Genomic DNA, 16,211 nt, shown 5'->3' on the forward strand with positions numbered 1-16,211 from the left:
AATCGTAATGTCTTCACTCTGGAGGTGTGTACGGGTGCTTAATAAATTCATCCTGTGATTGAATTAGCCTTCCAGTGTATTTTCTAAAGGGACTTATAAAGTTCCTGAATTCTTTAATGTTTGAAAATATCTTCAATATAAAACTCAAGTTTTAATATTCTTGAGTTACGTTTTCCTTTCTTTGGGGCTTTGTGTGCATTGATTTCTTGTGGAAAAGTATCAGTTTGGGGAGAAACTGAGACCAGCTTGATGCCACCTCACTCTCTTTTTTTCCCCTCAGTCTCTGTAGTTAATGTTGATCAGGATGTGCTAAGTGTCTCCATGTAATTGTATTGCTTTACTGTAGTGTATTCATTTCTTATGATTTACCGATATAGTATCTTTATAGTATGAAAAGGACTTACAAAATGACATCTCTGAAACACTCTTCCATTTGTTGCATGCTCTTACAGATTCTAAGTGATCTTTCCATGGGCCAGCTTAGTCCTTATTACCATCATCATCTCTAATTGGTTTGTTCAGTTCCTCTTTGCCCTTTGCATTCACTGTGATGTTCTGAAGTCCTTTCATTGTGTTATTGTTGAATTTTTCATTGTGCCCTGTCTGTTCTTTGCTGGCTGACCGTTTATTTGATCTGCAGGATGTTGCTTGGGCCCTCAGTTGTTTCCTTAACCTGGCCATCTTCTTTGGCTTCCCTGGCATATTGCTTCATCATTTTGTTTTCCAGTCTTGTATAAATGACTTCATACTGAGACTTTTATTGTTCTTTTCAGATTGTGTTTCCTTTCCCGTTTGTGTTCTAGAATGCTTGCATAGTTGAAATGCCATTTCCCTGACTTTCTTTTTCATCCTTAGCATGGTGAGCTCTGCCCAGACCTTTGCTTTGATTCGATGTGGAAAAGACATTATTATTGTTATTTTTTGAAGTATTGTTGATATAACACCTTATATTTTCAAGAATACAACACAGTGGTTCAAGAGTTACCCATATTATTAAATTCTCACCCCAATAGTGCAGTTACTATCTGTCAACATAGAAAGATGTTACAAAATCACTGGCTCTACTATCCCTGCTGTAGTACCATCCCTGTGACTAACTTATATTAGGATTGAGAAATTCTGTGCCCCTTTATCCCCTTCACTCTCCCAACCCACCCACCCCAGCACCTCCCCCATGGTAATCACCAGTCACTTCTCAATGTCTATGAGGGAAATCACATTATTGATCTTATTTGGCTTTGTTTTTCATCAGGTGGTCTTGTTACTTTTCTTTAAATTCATCTGACTTGATGCTTCTTGTTGAACATTCTTCTGGACTCAGGATTCAGGAAATGGGGTGAGAGCAAAGCTCAGCTGCTGGTTGAAAACCCCTGAATGGGTTTTCTTCTCAGGTCCCACGAAATATCCCGTACTGGGTCCCACCACCCGCCGTTTAGATGTGCCTCCTGTTCGCTTCACCATCTCGCATGAGGCAATAGGAAAAGCTGGTCCCAGTGGCCCTTGCTCCATATTCATTGCCGCTGCCATAACAGTCCTTTACTATTATTTGCCAGATGATGTCACTCTCCTGCTCAAAATCCTCCAAAGGCTCCCGCGTCACTTACTCAAAACCAAAGTCCCTCAGTGGCCCCCTGGTCCCTGTGCGTGGTGGCCCCTGATACCACCTTCCAGTACCTCAGCTCACTCGGCTCACGCCACACTGGCTTCCTTGCTGAGCCTCAAATGTGCCAGGCCCTCACCTTCCTCCAGACAAGCCCATAGTGGGTCCCCTGCCTGGAGCACTTTCTCCCAGGTGCCACATGGCTTCTCCTTCAGCTCCTTCGGGCGTTGGCTTAGATGTCATGATTTCAGCGAAGGCTTCCCTAATTATGCTGTTGTATACACACTCTCTCCCCTTCTCTAATATTCTTTTTTTCATAGCTCTTCACATCAGCAGAAACATTGTATGCTTTCCTGTTTTTTATTTTTTATCATTTGCTTTCTGCCTCAGCCACCATTAAAAATGTGAAGCAGGGACTTTGTTCCCCACTATATTCAAGTGCCATGAAGGGCGATTGGCACAGACTAGGCACTGGAATATTTGTTGAGTGGATGGATGGATAAGGGATGAATGCTGTGTAGGGACTTCTTACATCAAATGTTTGCTCTTGACCTCCCCCATGGCCATGGATTTGTGCACATCCACTCTTCCCACCTGCTCTTCCCCAAATTGGAGGACATCTTTGAGAAATCAAGAGTTAAGCATATCACCAGATGTCAGTGGAATCTTCTGTTCCTATCCTTAGTGGCTACTTTTCCAAGTTTGCTGTATAAAGTTGTCGCTTTTCTTTTTTCTTATTAAGTAGCTCCTGGTGAATTTTTGGCTTTTTGTTATTTATTAATTTGTAGTTATTTTCATAGGTATGAGGGGAAGGAGAGCCTATGATCCTATTTATTTCTTGCAGTTTTATCCAGAAATCTACAAACACATGAATTTGCATTAGAGTATGTGTCCTCTTACACTTTATTCCACAATATTCAAAACAGTAGTGCAACAGTGTGCATAATAGGTACCCAAGGTATACAATTTCCTTTCTCTTCTTTACCAGAACTTAGCATCTATTGCAAGCCTCCATTCTTCCAGTGGTAGAAACATAACCTCAGTTCATTTAGGATCTTTTTCCCTTTACTCAGGTGATGCGTCTCAGTGGTTTCTGTTCATTGGTTTGCTTTTTAAATGGGGGCATCACATAATGCTGAACTTTATAGAGGATGAGAGAGAAGCCATTTGTTCTGGGTTATTACCTCTCCTTGGGGCATCTGCTGAGCTCCCCTTGTTAGTCTACTACAGGGCACATGGTACATGCCCCTTGTCCTTCTCATAAGGCCTCTTCAGATCCGTGGGCTCCCGTTTGCATGGTAAGTAGCTCCTTTGCTGGTACCATGCTCAGGTGTGGGAGCGTGCCACTTTCCCAGGTCCTGTCTGCAAGGGAGGCACAGTCCCTCTGTACCACAGGAGCACTAACTCTGTGAGGTTCTACCAGCCCCAGCTTCCCAGCCCCACTGACGCTCGGCTGACGAGGCATGAGGCCCCTTCTCAAAGACTCCTCTTTTCTCTAATCTCCCATTCCATAAAGTCTCTACTTAATTTCAGGAGATAGGAAAAGGCCTACTTCTGATCTATTATATATTCTCTATGTCTGGAACCAATACTTAGACTTTGGGAGATTAAGAATCCTTTTTTTCTTCTTTTGTTGATATTTCTCTTCCCTGAGTCACCTGACGCCACTGTGCCTAACCACCAGAATGGAAGAAGTGCTGGGATATCAGGAAGTACCGGGAACACCACATTGCTTAACATATAAAAATATCATCACTTAGGGGACCATCCAGTATCTACCAGAGACTCTGTGTCGTTGTTGTAATCCTCTCAACATCCTGCAAAACTCATACTATTATTTCCATTTCACAGATGGGAAGCCTGAGGCCCGGTGAAATCTGAGAAAACCTTGTCGGAGTCTTGCTGGTGGGTGTGCGAACAAACTTTATGTAATACACAGGTAGAAAGCAGGAGAGAAGTGTCCTTCTGCAAAGAGCCTGGGAAGGCCCTGCCCTGGGAGGTACCCCCTCAGGCTCCTGCTTGAAGCCCAGGGAGATGGCTGGGTTCTTGATGAATTAGTTTTCTGTACCTGGCTTTGTAACTGACTGAAGAGACCATATGCGTTCTCACTTTGGCACGCACACGTTGCCCTGTGGGTTATGGTGTAAGCAGCATGCGCGTTAACTAGGAATGACCTGGTTCTCTTGGTTCTACCACTAAATTCAGAGCCTCGGCTTCGCCGACCAGAGTGAATGGGTAAGCATGACAAGCTGGCAGAGACCTGCGGGAGCCTTCACGGGAAAACTTGGGATGGCAAAAACGTGTTTGTCCCGCTGCACAGGCGCAGATGGGATTCGAGAAAACACCCCCAGTCTGCCCTCAAGGAAGGCACTACTGATCAGAAGATGGCCGTTCAGGGGGGCCTCTCTTTCCCATATCATGCCACCATATGTTAGCAGAACAGGCCTCTACCTTCCAGGCTGCTCATGGAAATTCCATTTCTCAGCCAGCCCGTGGATGGGAGATGCAGGTCGGGCACCCTCGTCTAGGTAGAGGGGCCTCAGAGGCTGCCACAGGGAGCGGCTGTTCTGCAACATGAATGGCTTTGCTTCAAGCTTGAGCCTGAGCCTGAGCCACACCCACAATCGAGTTTGGCCGAGGAATCCTGCTCTTCTGGGAGGAAGATCCATAATAGTGTGCTTGCCTTCCTACTAATAAGACTGACTGCTTCCTACTATGCCTCTTGTGTGTCCCAACTAGGCCTAGGGTCCCTGTAGAGGAGAAGGACTAAATATTAGGGTGGAGGGCCTGGCAGTAATGGGCCATATTAATAAATAGCTAACAGGTATGGAGCATTTCTCTCGTAAAGCACTTTGAATATATAACTCATTTAGTCCTCACAACAACTCTGTGAAATAGTGATTCTTACCATCTCACTTGTTAGATGGGGAAATGAAGCACAAAGAGGTTAAATAACTTTCCCATGTTCATACTGATATTAAGGAGCAGAGCTGGGATTTGACTCTAGGCAGTCCAGAGCCTTTGAATGTGATCATCATGCTGTTCTTTATATAAATATACCCTAAACATCTGAGTTTCTTTTAAATTTGGTCTTTTCTTGGGATGCATTTTTTATTGAGCATGAGGTTCAGCCCCTCAGCTAGAGGGAGGGCTCTGAGTCGGAAAGGGTAAAGAACGGAGGGGATGGGAGTACTGCAGGCCTCTAAAATGTACAGCTGAAGGTGAAAGGGTGTGTGGTCCCCTGTCTCCCAGTCCCCGACTGGAGGCTCCAGTTCAGCCACCGTGCCCAGGCCTCCACGTGAGGTAGACCGAGCCTGTCTTCTTTGGGCTTTCTGACTGAAAACGGGATTTCACAGATCTGGCCGGGGCCCTCAGCAGAGTAGACAAGAGCCTGCAGAGGCTGAGGTGTTGAGTGAAAACTAAACTTGAAGTTTGAAAGATTCTGTGAAGATGATTTACTAAAATAAATAAATAGATACAATTTTTTGTCACCTTTTCCCTCTTGTTTCAACCAGACTGTGTAGAAGAGAGGGACAGGCCACCCTGGGCTTTAGTTATTCGGCACTTTCTTTTTGATCCTCGGAGATAATAGGTGATTGGAAATTGGCAAAGTTCACAATAAGCTGCCCTCCTGACTTCTGGTTCAAAATGCGAGCTGGCTGGGGGCTGGCAAAGCTGAGCCATAGAGCTCTTCTTGTTAAACCTGTAGGTGAGACAGAAAGCTAAGACGGATCGTACAAGCTAACGACAGAATCTGGAACGATTCACAATAACTATGGGGTAGATGGGTCTGGAGTGAAGGTGACCTATCATGGTTCCAGCACACGGCATGGCACACTCTTGCTTTCCTTCATGAAGAAATCCCACCAAAACGAAAGGCATTTTCTTTTCTCCTGCATGCAGGCTCAGCCCCAGCCTGGCATCAACTCTAAATGGAACAGTTGCTTCTCTTCTCTGCAGTCGTTCTCTTAGTATTATTTCTCCTTTCTCAGACTCTGTCTTCTCCCATTTCCCCCAAGCCAGGCAGATCCTGGAAATCCTGGGAAATGAGTGGACTGAAAATAGGGAGAGACTGACCTCAGGGAGGTAAGTGAGCCTGTCGAGGCTCTGAAGACAGCTGGCGAGGCAGGAAGGCCCGCTCTGCCTGTGCGGGTCCCGGATGTTCCGGTGCTGCGTCATCTCTGGGAACCGGAAGCTGGGCTGAGCGCCGACGAAGAGGGAGCCAGACGCCGTGCACAGCATCCCAGGGAAGAGCAGGCTATTAATCAAGAACCGGGCTGGGATCTGTGAACATGAATTGTGGATTGGATGGATCTGACCACCAGACAGGGCACAGAGCAAAGTGCTTTTTCTGGCTTTAACCAATCCTGACAAGCTGGCCTTGCCCTGTCTAAAAATGAGTAAACAAACTAGATCATCATCATTAGCAGCAGCAAGGGGCCAAAAAAAAGATGTTGCCAAAAAAAGGAAAAAAAAAAAAAAAACAGAAAGGAAGAATATCAGCAAGGCAAAGAAATGCTAAGAATGATTTATTTCAGATTCTAGATGATCATTTCAGGAGACTGTTTGGTACTCCTACAAATATCAATGAAGGTGTTTCTGAAATGGAAGCAAAATATCTGGAGGGAAGATCTGGAGGGAAACAGGCAAAGGAGTGACTGGGGAACCAGATGAAACAGAGCAAGAAGGATATGTGCTCAAGGCTGGAATTAAGGCAGTATTCTGCTGCATGAAGCTTATCACGGGTGGCGGGGCGACATACTTGAGAAAATCTTCCAGAATTTAGAAAAAGGAGACGAAGAGCTGAGAGGGTGAGAGCAACAGTCATGAAGGTTTCAGAAATACTGGCCAGAAATTGTGGAGCCATGTGATACAGGGAAGCATTCCTGAGCTAAAGCGAGCTCATGGGAGACAGACAGAATTGACCCCAATTCAGGTAAACTCAAGGATAAAAGCTTTACAGTCATGTAGCCTGGAGAAAATATGAGCCTCCTAACATAAATACAACATTCCATAAATATCCAGACATACGGCAGTTGTTTCTGAGGATAAGAATGAACCTAGCCTTCATCTTCATGTTCCCGGCACACTAAACACCATAAGATCATTTAGTAACATCTACAGAGTTTGAAGAAGAAAAGGATATGCCCCAGGAATGTTATCTATATGTTCCTGTTAGCATTCACATACGCAGGGAACAAAATAACATCACTAGATATGCAAAGGAGAAGAAAAATGTCATCTCCAAAACCTCTTTTAAAACTTTAAGACATTTGCAGATTGAGTAATGAAACACAATTAAGAGCTCAGAACTAGATGGTCATCATGTAGAGGGGGCAGCAGTGAGCAATAATAGCAATTAAAGAAGAGATAAGTTTAAGTCTCACCACTGTGGTTATAAAAGTGAATTAAAACCTGAAATTCATTCAGGAAACAGCATTTATAATATGTAAAATAGTAGTGTCATAACAATGATGTGGATCCCAAATCTTCCAAGAATTATTTACAAAGACTGGGAAATACGTGAGATGGGTTTGGAGAAGAAAAATAGAGTGAACTCATTGTCTTAAGAGAACCAATGAATTTTATCTTTGTAATGTGTTCATAGATTTTACTTTTCTTTAGATATACCGGTATTTCCTATTTTTTCTAACACAAATATTCACTTGATTTATAAACAATGAAAGGTAAAGAAGATAACAAATGAGAAATAAAATACTCTAAGATGAATTTCACCTGAAATTTTGAAAATCTACGTGGGTTCTAGTCTCTAAGGAGCCGTCTCTTTTTTTCATATTGGTGGCGAAATGACTCAGAGGGAGGGTCAGGTTGGGGCGGAACCCTGCTGTGGCTATTGTTGTTGGCCACGGTGAGATCTGGCTGTCCCAGTTTCCCTGGGGTAAAGCGGGAAGGGAGGAAGTTATGAGAGATGAGCCCAAGCTTATCTGTGGATTTGCAAAACCATGAGGATGTTATGACTTCCATGTGGCCCAGAAACACCCCATGGAATTCAGGATTCGCTTATAGTAGTGAAGCGTGGGGGGAGTCTCACCATTTTCTCTGGAGGAAAGCATGAGTGTGTGGCCTCAGAAACGTTGCTTTGTTCTTGGCCTCTGCTTCCTCATCTGGAAAGTGGGGGTAATGGACTTACCTCAAAGGTCCTTTGGAGGATTCAATTCATAGTGCACAAAGCATTGAACATAGCAAGAGAAACAGTATGTGCTTAACTGATGCTGTTCCTTTACATTCCCAATGCTGTTCTGTCAATCTGAACTTTAAAGGAAAGATGAGAGGAAGCGTGAACTACCTGGTTATCTGGAGAGTTCCTGATGCTATGAAAAGGAGAGCGGAGGCTGGTGTCAGGGAGGAGAGGGGGTCAGATCAAGGTGAGAATGCTAGGGTCTCACTCTGGGCATTGTCTGACAACCATTGTAGTTGGAAGATCTCCTTCCCTTGGCACAACAGTTCCAAACTGCTTATGAAATCCTTTTTGAGAGAAACCCACCCCCATTTATATTTCCAATGAAGAGGGCTATTCCTGTTTGATTTAGGAACTATTAACTCATAACTTGATTTCTCCAGGAAGGAAAAGTTGCTTGCAGTTATCCATTTTGAACAGAATGGTGAGAAAGTAGACTATTTATAGCTACCTCTTCATTTGGTTGCATAATATGAACACTTCTTAGGAAGGTGGTACTTCCCTAACTCAGGCTTCTTGCAGCCTAGAAAGGGAAACTCCTTTGATGAATCATTGACCAAAGCCAGGGCTTGGCCAACCTTGATCTTTCAAAACTCAATCTCTGGCATCATATTCTCTAGAAAGTCTTCCTGAATCTCTCTAAAACCAGGGTTATTTACTGTCAATTCAACATTATCCCCTTTTTCATTCTACGTACTCCCCCCCTTCATGGGAGAAGCTAGCCTGGGACCATATTCCTTAGACTTTTGCCAACAGAGTTCATGATTAGATTCTGCTAAGGAGACGTGCTAATATGGTGTTTTGATGGCCAGGGAGGAGCAGAAGTCCTTATTCTCAGTGGCAGAGGTCAGCGAGTAGTTGTCAGTACATGTGGGTTGTTGCTGGTGGCCTCCTTTCACTCGTCCTCTTGAGAATTGTCCACTTCAGGAGTATTTCCTGGATTGCAGGGGTAGCAGCTTCCTGAATTCCACTTCTGGCAGATTTCCCCACCAACATGGCTATAAGCCATCCTACAATTGTGTAAACTTTCAATTCCCTGTATTAAGCCCCTTTCTGCTTGATATACCCAGAGAACCTCCTTTCTCCCTTTCCAAACTTGGAAACATCCAGATCAAGTTAACACTCTGTACTTGACCTTGTTCCTACTATTGCCCAAATCAATAGCTCGGAGGTTAAGCTCACAGATTGGAATAATGCAGAAACTTTCATAGTTTATTCAACTGCTAAGAGAAGCTAAAAGCTCTTGGAAAAAAAAACCCTGAGGATGAATCAAGAGCCTCTGAAGAACCCTGGCATGTATCAGAACCTACTTGTAGAATGAATGCAGAGAACAAATGGGGACAGAAACCAATGAAATCAGTAGTAGTAAAGCCATAGATTCTGATGAGTCATTTCAGTATCATAGGGTTAACCACTCAGATAGACTGTGAATCTTAGTTATTGGCCTCTTAGAGTCATTGGCTCTTTATTCTTTGTTTAGCATCTAACAAATTTATCTATTAGTAGAAACCAATTAAGTCTCCCCACCACCTGCCACTTGAAAACCGCATTCTGGTTTTGTGCAACTTGACATCAGTAACTAGTATATAGAAGGGTAGAAGAAGTTGGGCAAACGGTGATTCTCACACTGCTTTAGAACTAAGAGCCTCTTTCTTTCAGCTGTCCTTGCCATTGGGCACCACTTCATCTTGGAGACCTGGAGAGGAAAATGACATGTGTCAATCATCTCCTGATAAAATAGCACAAATACCCTAAACCAGCTGGCAAGCTTTTTATGTAAAGAAGAAGATAGTAAACATTTTTGGTTTTACAGGTTATACAATGTCCTGACTACTCCACTTTGTCATAAAGAAAGAAGGCATAGACAATATGCATATAAATGATAGTGGCTGTGTTCCAATAAAACTTTATTTACAAAAATCTAAGGGGAGGGCAGGCCAGATTTGGCCTAGGGTCTGCAGTTTGCCAGCTTCTGTTCTAAACTAGCTCAATGTAGCTAAACTACTTCCTTCTTTTAATCCAAAGAATAAAACTCTGCCCTCATTTATCTTTGTTCCTTGACCTTCAGAGCTACCCTTGAGAAAAGAAACAGTTGGTTTTTAAATTTTTTAAATCCTCAGACAAACTACATATAGATGGATGGAAAAGTTAACATTTACTTAACCTCTACTGCTAAAAGCTGTCCATGCAATATAATGCGCATGTGAAACAGGTATTGAGATCCTCATACAAGAGGAAACTCAGGCGGAGAGAGTTTAAATTACTGTTTGAAGTCACATGGCTGAAAGTGGTGGACCCAGGATTTGGCCAAGCTCTGTCTAGCTGTAGAGCTGTACTTCTAACAGTTCTTATAATGTCTAGCTTAAGGCATCCAGACTGTCCCCAAGTCCTGAAAAAGTAGGGCTTGGTTAACACACGCACAACAAATCCTTGAATAAAAAATTCTATTTAAGAGACATGGCTCAAATAGAAGATTTTGATCCTGTAGCAGTCCATGTCTGAGATTTTCTCATGTAGGTGGGTGGGTTATTTATGAGGTGACTGTAGCAAAATAGATTAAAGAATGAACAATAGTGCAAACACAGTGATGGTGAAGAGAAGTGAAAATGTGGCAACGCATAAACTTGCATCTGAAATTTTTATTGCACAACCTTTGCAGATAACCTCTGCATGGAGCACTGAAGGGGATAAAAAGATGGCAAGTGCCTCCCTCAGCCTGGTGTAAATCTGAAGTTGAAATGTGTGAGTGAAGAACAGAAGAATGAATAGTGCATGTGTACATGGATAGATGGATGTACTGATAGCTCAGGATAGCTGAACGTAATCCAGTGTTTGCCACAAACGTGGCTAAGTCATGCCAAGTGAGTCAGGTCACCTGCACAGGCCTTGATTTCTGTAGAATGTGGCATTTGGAATGAATGTTTTCTAAGGTTCCTTGAATGGTTTCCAAGATTCAAATTCCATATCTTAATGGGTAGCAGGCCAGGGATGGGACTTAATTCCCACCCACAGCTCTCCTTAGCCTGTGGGCCCCAATTCCAGTATTAGCTCAGATAGGTATTACAAGATCCTTCTTGCAGATGTTCGCCAAGGCAGTGCTTATTTCCAGGCAGATGTAAAGTTCTAACTCTTTACTCTGGCTGTTCATGCTCTTTAATGGAGGAAGGCCCCTTGCTGCTGATTATTCTAGCTCCTTGTACCCTCTGCCTCACAAAAGCTGGGTCTTTGAGCCTAAGGCCCTGGTCTGAGGAGTGCACAGCCTGCCTGGTTGGCACCTGCTCCCCTGCAGAAGCTGTGGTTCCTGCTACCCCTGCATGATAGGGACAGATTCCTGTCCCTGTACTCAGGCTTTCACTCTCCCTCATTCCTTTTCTCTTGTTTTGAAAACAGTTTTTAAAAATCTTATTACAAGTGCCATATACATTCCTTAAAGAAAATTTTAAAAATTTAGGTAAGCAAAAGGTAGATACATTTATTTATAAAACTACAACTCAGTGCAGCTCACTCTCAACTCTGAAACATATCCCTTTGGAGTTTTGCTTATGAATACTATAACCATATATTCTTTCTCTTCTTTTGTTTCATCTTAACAATTTTTAAGCATGTAGTTCAGTAGGGTAAAGTATATCCACATTGTTGTGCAAATGTTCTGCAGAACTCTTTATTTTACAAAATGAAAATGTTACCATTACAGTAACTGTCCATGCCTGCTCTTCCAGGCCCTAGAAACCACCATTCTACTTTCTGTTTCTGTGAATTTGACCCTCTAGGTACCCCAAAGAAGTGGAATCATACAGTATTTGTCTTTTTGTGACTGGCTTATTTAATTTAGCATAATATCCTCAGATTCATCCATGTTATGACATGTGTCAGAATTTCCTTCCTTTTTAAGGCTGAATAATATTCCGTTGTATGTATACAACACATTCGTCAGTTGATGGATACTTGGGTTTCTACCCAAACAAATACTAACAGGTGTCTACCTTTTGGCTATTATATAATGATGCTATAAACATGAGTGTGCCAATACCTCTCTGAGATCCTGCTTTCAATAGCTTTGGGTATATGCCCAGAAGTGGAATTGCTAGGTCGTGTGGTAATTCTTTTTTTATTTTTGAGGAGCCTCTATAGTGTTTCCCAAGGCAACTGGACCATTTGACATTGTCACCAACAGTTCTAATTTCTTTACATCCTCACTAACACTTCTTATTTTCTGAGTTTTGTTTGCTTTTGCTTTTTTAGAATAGTAGCCATCTTAATGGATGTGAGGTAGGTCTCCATTTGTTTTAATTGAAGGAAATGGAATCACACAAGTTGGGAAACTGCATTTTTCCCTTTACTCTCATAAACATATTTTCAAGTCAACAAATATTCATTTATAATGTCATTTCCAGTGACTGCCTAGTTTTCTGCTCCATCACTTGCTTACTATGCGACTCCGGCCACCTTGCCCAACCTCTCCCTGCCTCAGTACCTGCAGTTGTAAAACAGAGTAATAAATACCCTAAGAGACCTTAAGAGAATGTTGTTGTGAGGATTAAATGAGGTGATTAGTTGACAAGAACCTTCAATAATTACTGGCACAGTGTCAGCAATCAACTGCCAGCCATTGTTATCGATATTTTTATTATTGCTTGCGTAGTGTATTGATGGATCTATTTAAGTAATTCCTTATTAACCTTCAGGTTGTTCCTGATTTCTCACTTAATAAAAAGACATGACCATTAGCTACATAACTGCAGTCACTTTTCTTCCTAAGGCCTTTGTCAGGGATTAGGAGAGAATAGCCCCGGATGCGACCCCCCCTCTGCTGTTTCCTCGGAATAGCTTTCAGTCACATAGAGCTGGGGCCCCCTGGAATCCACTGCTCTGGCCTTGGTTTTTAAACAAGCCCTCTCATAATTCATTGCCAAGGTATCTCACCTGCGGATCTGTGGGCCTGAAGCTTTTCGGGGAGCTTGGCACAATGATGCATGGCCTGGAGAAAGCTTAGTAAAATATTTACATGGAGGAATGTGGCATTTCCTACCCTGGTGCTCTGATTACGATCAGAGTCTTATCTTTCCCCATAAAAGGAAGTGAGGACATGTATTAAGTTGTCAACGCTAGAAACATGAAGTCTAGAACTGGGGGTCTTGGGAACTTCCTGTTGTTCTTCTATTTAGTATCATCCAAGGGTAAGAAGGCAAGTCTGCTGGAAGAGGGGCTGGGAGGTCCACGAGGTCAGGAACACTGTGATGTATAACACGTCTACCCTCTCCGCAAACCCGGGGTTTTCAGAGTGGTCAGAAGACCCTCTCTGCATTGTCCTTATCAAGGGAAGGGAATTGTGGGTATCCAGGACAGACCCCATCTCAAGGATCTCTGTGAGGATGAGACACACACATTAAATGAGGGGCCTTTTCTGAAATGAAGCCAAGTGCTCCGTGGGGAGAACCTGGCCAGGAAGCCAGGCAGAAACTGGCTCAAAATTCTGCCTCTGACACTATAAACTTCCACCATTGAGCAGGTCACAAAGCCTCTCTGAGCCTGTCTTCTTGTCTGCAAGCTGGAGATAGAATGACCTCACATACTGGTGTTCTGCAAAGTTCTAGGGTGATGGTTTTGCTATATGAGATGAAGAGTGACCAGGCCAAGCTGTAACTTCCTGGTAAATGTAGAGACACTGAATGTTTTTGAACATTCACCGCAACATGGACAAATGCCTCACTTTCAACAGCCGTTATTTAAAAACATTGAAAACAGGACTCCTAGGAGCTGAACTCCTAGAGGCTAGGACTCCCAGGCCCACCTGGAAAGTACTACCAATATAATCACCATGACCACTCACAAGCCTTGAAGACACTGTCAGATTTCCCCTGAGGTGTCTCAGTGTCCTTCCAATCAACTCGGAACAATCCATTCATCCATCCATTCTTCCCACCAACAGTTGCTGAGGGTTGTCTATGCTTTAGGAACTGTTACAGGCACTGAGGATCCCCAGTCCCTGCTTTAGGATGATCCTATTCTACTGGAGGAGAATGACCTCTTAATTGACCATTTTGTGTCATAAACTGATGGTTACATCTGAGCTCCATGTACCTTGATAGAGGTGCACCCTGGGGCAGGGGACAACAGGATCTTAGAATTGGAAGGAAATTTAGACACGGATAGGCCCAAGCCTTGCTGGTGCGTGGAGTCTGCAGCCAGGTCTCCAACTGTAGTATCATCTTCTACAATCTCATGGAGCTTACCACCGCCTCCACACCCAGCCCCAGGCAGCCTCTGGACAGCTCTGACAGTCTGAAAAAATTTCCTTATGTTAAGCTGCTATTTGTCTCCTGGAAACTGTCCCACCGCTTCACGGAGTGAATGTCATTCTTCTACATGACAGCCCTTCAGATGCACAGGTTAGCTTTCAGGGGACCGCCAGGCAGGGGTGATCTTAGCCTCACATTGCACAAGGGAATCCTGGGGAGTTCTGAGACTTACCTGACTTCGAGAAGGTGCTCTATTTGACAATGAGGGCATGGTGAGACCTCCTCACTTTGGGTTTATTTGGATTTTCACTACTGATTCCACTGGAATTTCTAAAGCACATTAGCATTCATTATCTTGCAATGTCCTCAAATCAATCTGGTGAGATGGTCCAGAATGATTTATTATTTCCATTTTGTTCATAAATAAAACAAGACTCCAAGAGGTGGTGGGCTCAAGGTTACATTGATGACATCTGGTAGAGGTGGGACCCAAATCCTCAAATACTGGATGTATAAAAATTCTACTCTGATGTCTCCTCCCTTCTGTGCTCTTGTCCTGTATTCAGTCAGCCCTTCTCAGGATCTACTTTATGGTCTCTCTCCTTAGATTTATTTTGCTAAAATATTGACTATATTGTATCACTTCCTTTATCAAAAATTCTCAGTATTCCTCCACTTTATAGGATTAACCTCTAAGCCCTTAGGATGACATTCAATGCTGTCAAGTTGTCTTACCTGCTGGGATTTTCAGGGATAGTGGGGCAGATGGATGACATACACACTACAGCTATAGTTCAATGAGAAATAAATGCACAGGGGATTTTGAGAATGTAGAGAAGCTAGGTGAGGGTCGCCAGAGGCTTCCAGAGTCAGAGATGCCTGAGGTGGGATTTAAAGATGTGCATGTCATCTGCAGGTCAACAGGGGCCAAGAAGACTTGGAAGAGAGAAACAGTCGGTTGGCTCTGGGGGCAGGAAACATAAGTAGTTGGGCTCTGCTAGGCAGCTAGAAACACTCTAGGGCTTGGAACAGGGTGAGGCTTTGTGAGGGGCAGGGCTAGGTCCTATAAGCTATTAAATTCAGGGCTTTGGACTTTTTTCTACAGAATCTGATGATCCAAGTGGGATTTGAAGCAGCCCAATAGCAACTGCATTTGAGATTTGCATGTGAGGGCCAGCCCTTTGGTCGGAGAGGAGAGTGGGCTGGAGTTGGGGGTCATGGAGCTAGTCTGGCTTACAGGGAGGTAAGGAGACTGTTGCCATGATTCGGAGGACAGACGATAAAGGGTAGTAGCAGTCGTCAGAGGAAAAGGAAGGATTTCCACATATTTTAGGAGAGAAAACCAGATAATCTGATGACTGGGAGCTTGGAGAGAGAAACAGGACAGAGGAGTCAGGCTTCTAATGTGTTCTCAGGAACTTCCACATTGGGAGAAAGATAATGGTCTTATTTACTGTCATCGCTACATCTGTACCTGAATTGCAGGGAGGCGTTGCAGAAAGGAGGTGTGCAATACCTGTTTACAGGTAGATGGATCTGCTTAGTGGATTTAGTCACAAACAACTCTCTGTCACCTTGATATAGTGGCCCAGACTGCCGGCTAGTCACGTACACCTGTTCTCTCTCCTTCCTGGGTACTTCTCTGGACTCTATTTCCTGTACTTAGGTACAATCATGCAATTGGTCCAGACTCAGGCCTGGCCCAGACAGCCTCCTCCACATCTGGTCCTTTCTGCAGGCCTGATGCAGAAGACTATGGTGGATCCTTGAGAGGTGGGGCGTCCCTCTATTGCTGGGGGGAAGGGAGCTGGCCGCCGATAAGGAACACTCATTTTAGACACGACACGAGCAAGGAGCAGACTTCTGTTATGTCTGAGGCTTTATGTATAGGGTTTGTTGATTACCCAAGTCAGCATGACCCAACCAATAAACCTTTGCCATTTCTATTCTCCCCTGGATAGGAAAGAAGGCGGCAATCAGTACATAACCCTTAGTGCCAGTCACTGTACTTGGTAGATCTGTGTACCTTACCTCATTTAATCTTGCAAGTGCTCTGAGGTTTTAAAATGCTTCTGTTTGTGGAAGAAAAAAACCCCTGAAGTTTACTGGTTGCTTCATGTTATTCCATATTCCCCTGGACACCAGAACATGAGCCTGTGCAGTACATACAGCT

At 43.6% G+C, this 16,211-nt stretch overlaps 1 long non-coding RNA gene across 1 annotated transcript in view; it reads left to right on the forward strand.

The window, feature by feature from the left end:
• LOC108400019 (uncharacterized) overlaps positions 1–16,211 on the forward strand; it is a 143,463-nt gene that overhangs the window by 120,913 nt on the left and 6,339 nt on the right. Inside the window, exons 6-7 of the long non-coding RNA XR_012128522.1 lie at positions 3,452–3,505; positions 7,882–7,986. This is a non-coding gene — a long non-coding RNA (uncharacterized lncRNA). The remainder of the gene's footprint in view (positions 1–3,451; positions 3,506–7,881; positions 7,987–16,211) is intronic.

Source organism: Manis javanica, chromosome 2 (assembly GCF_040802235.1).
Source record: "Manis javanica isolate MJ-LG chromosome 2, MJ_LKY, whole genome shotgun sequence".
Lineage (NCBI taxonomy): Eukaryota > Metazoa > Chordata > Mammalia > Pholidota > Manidae > Manis > Manis javanica.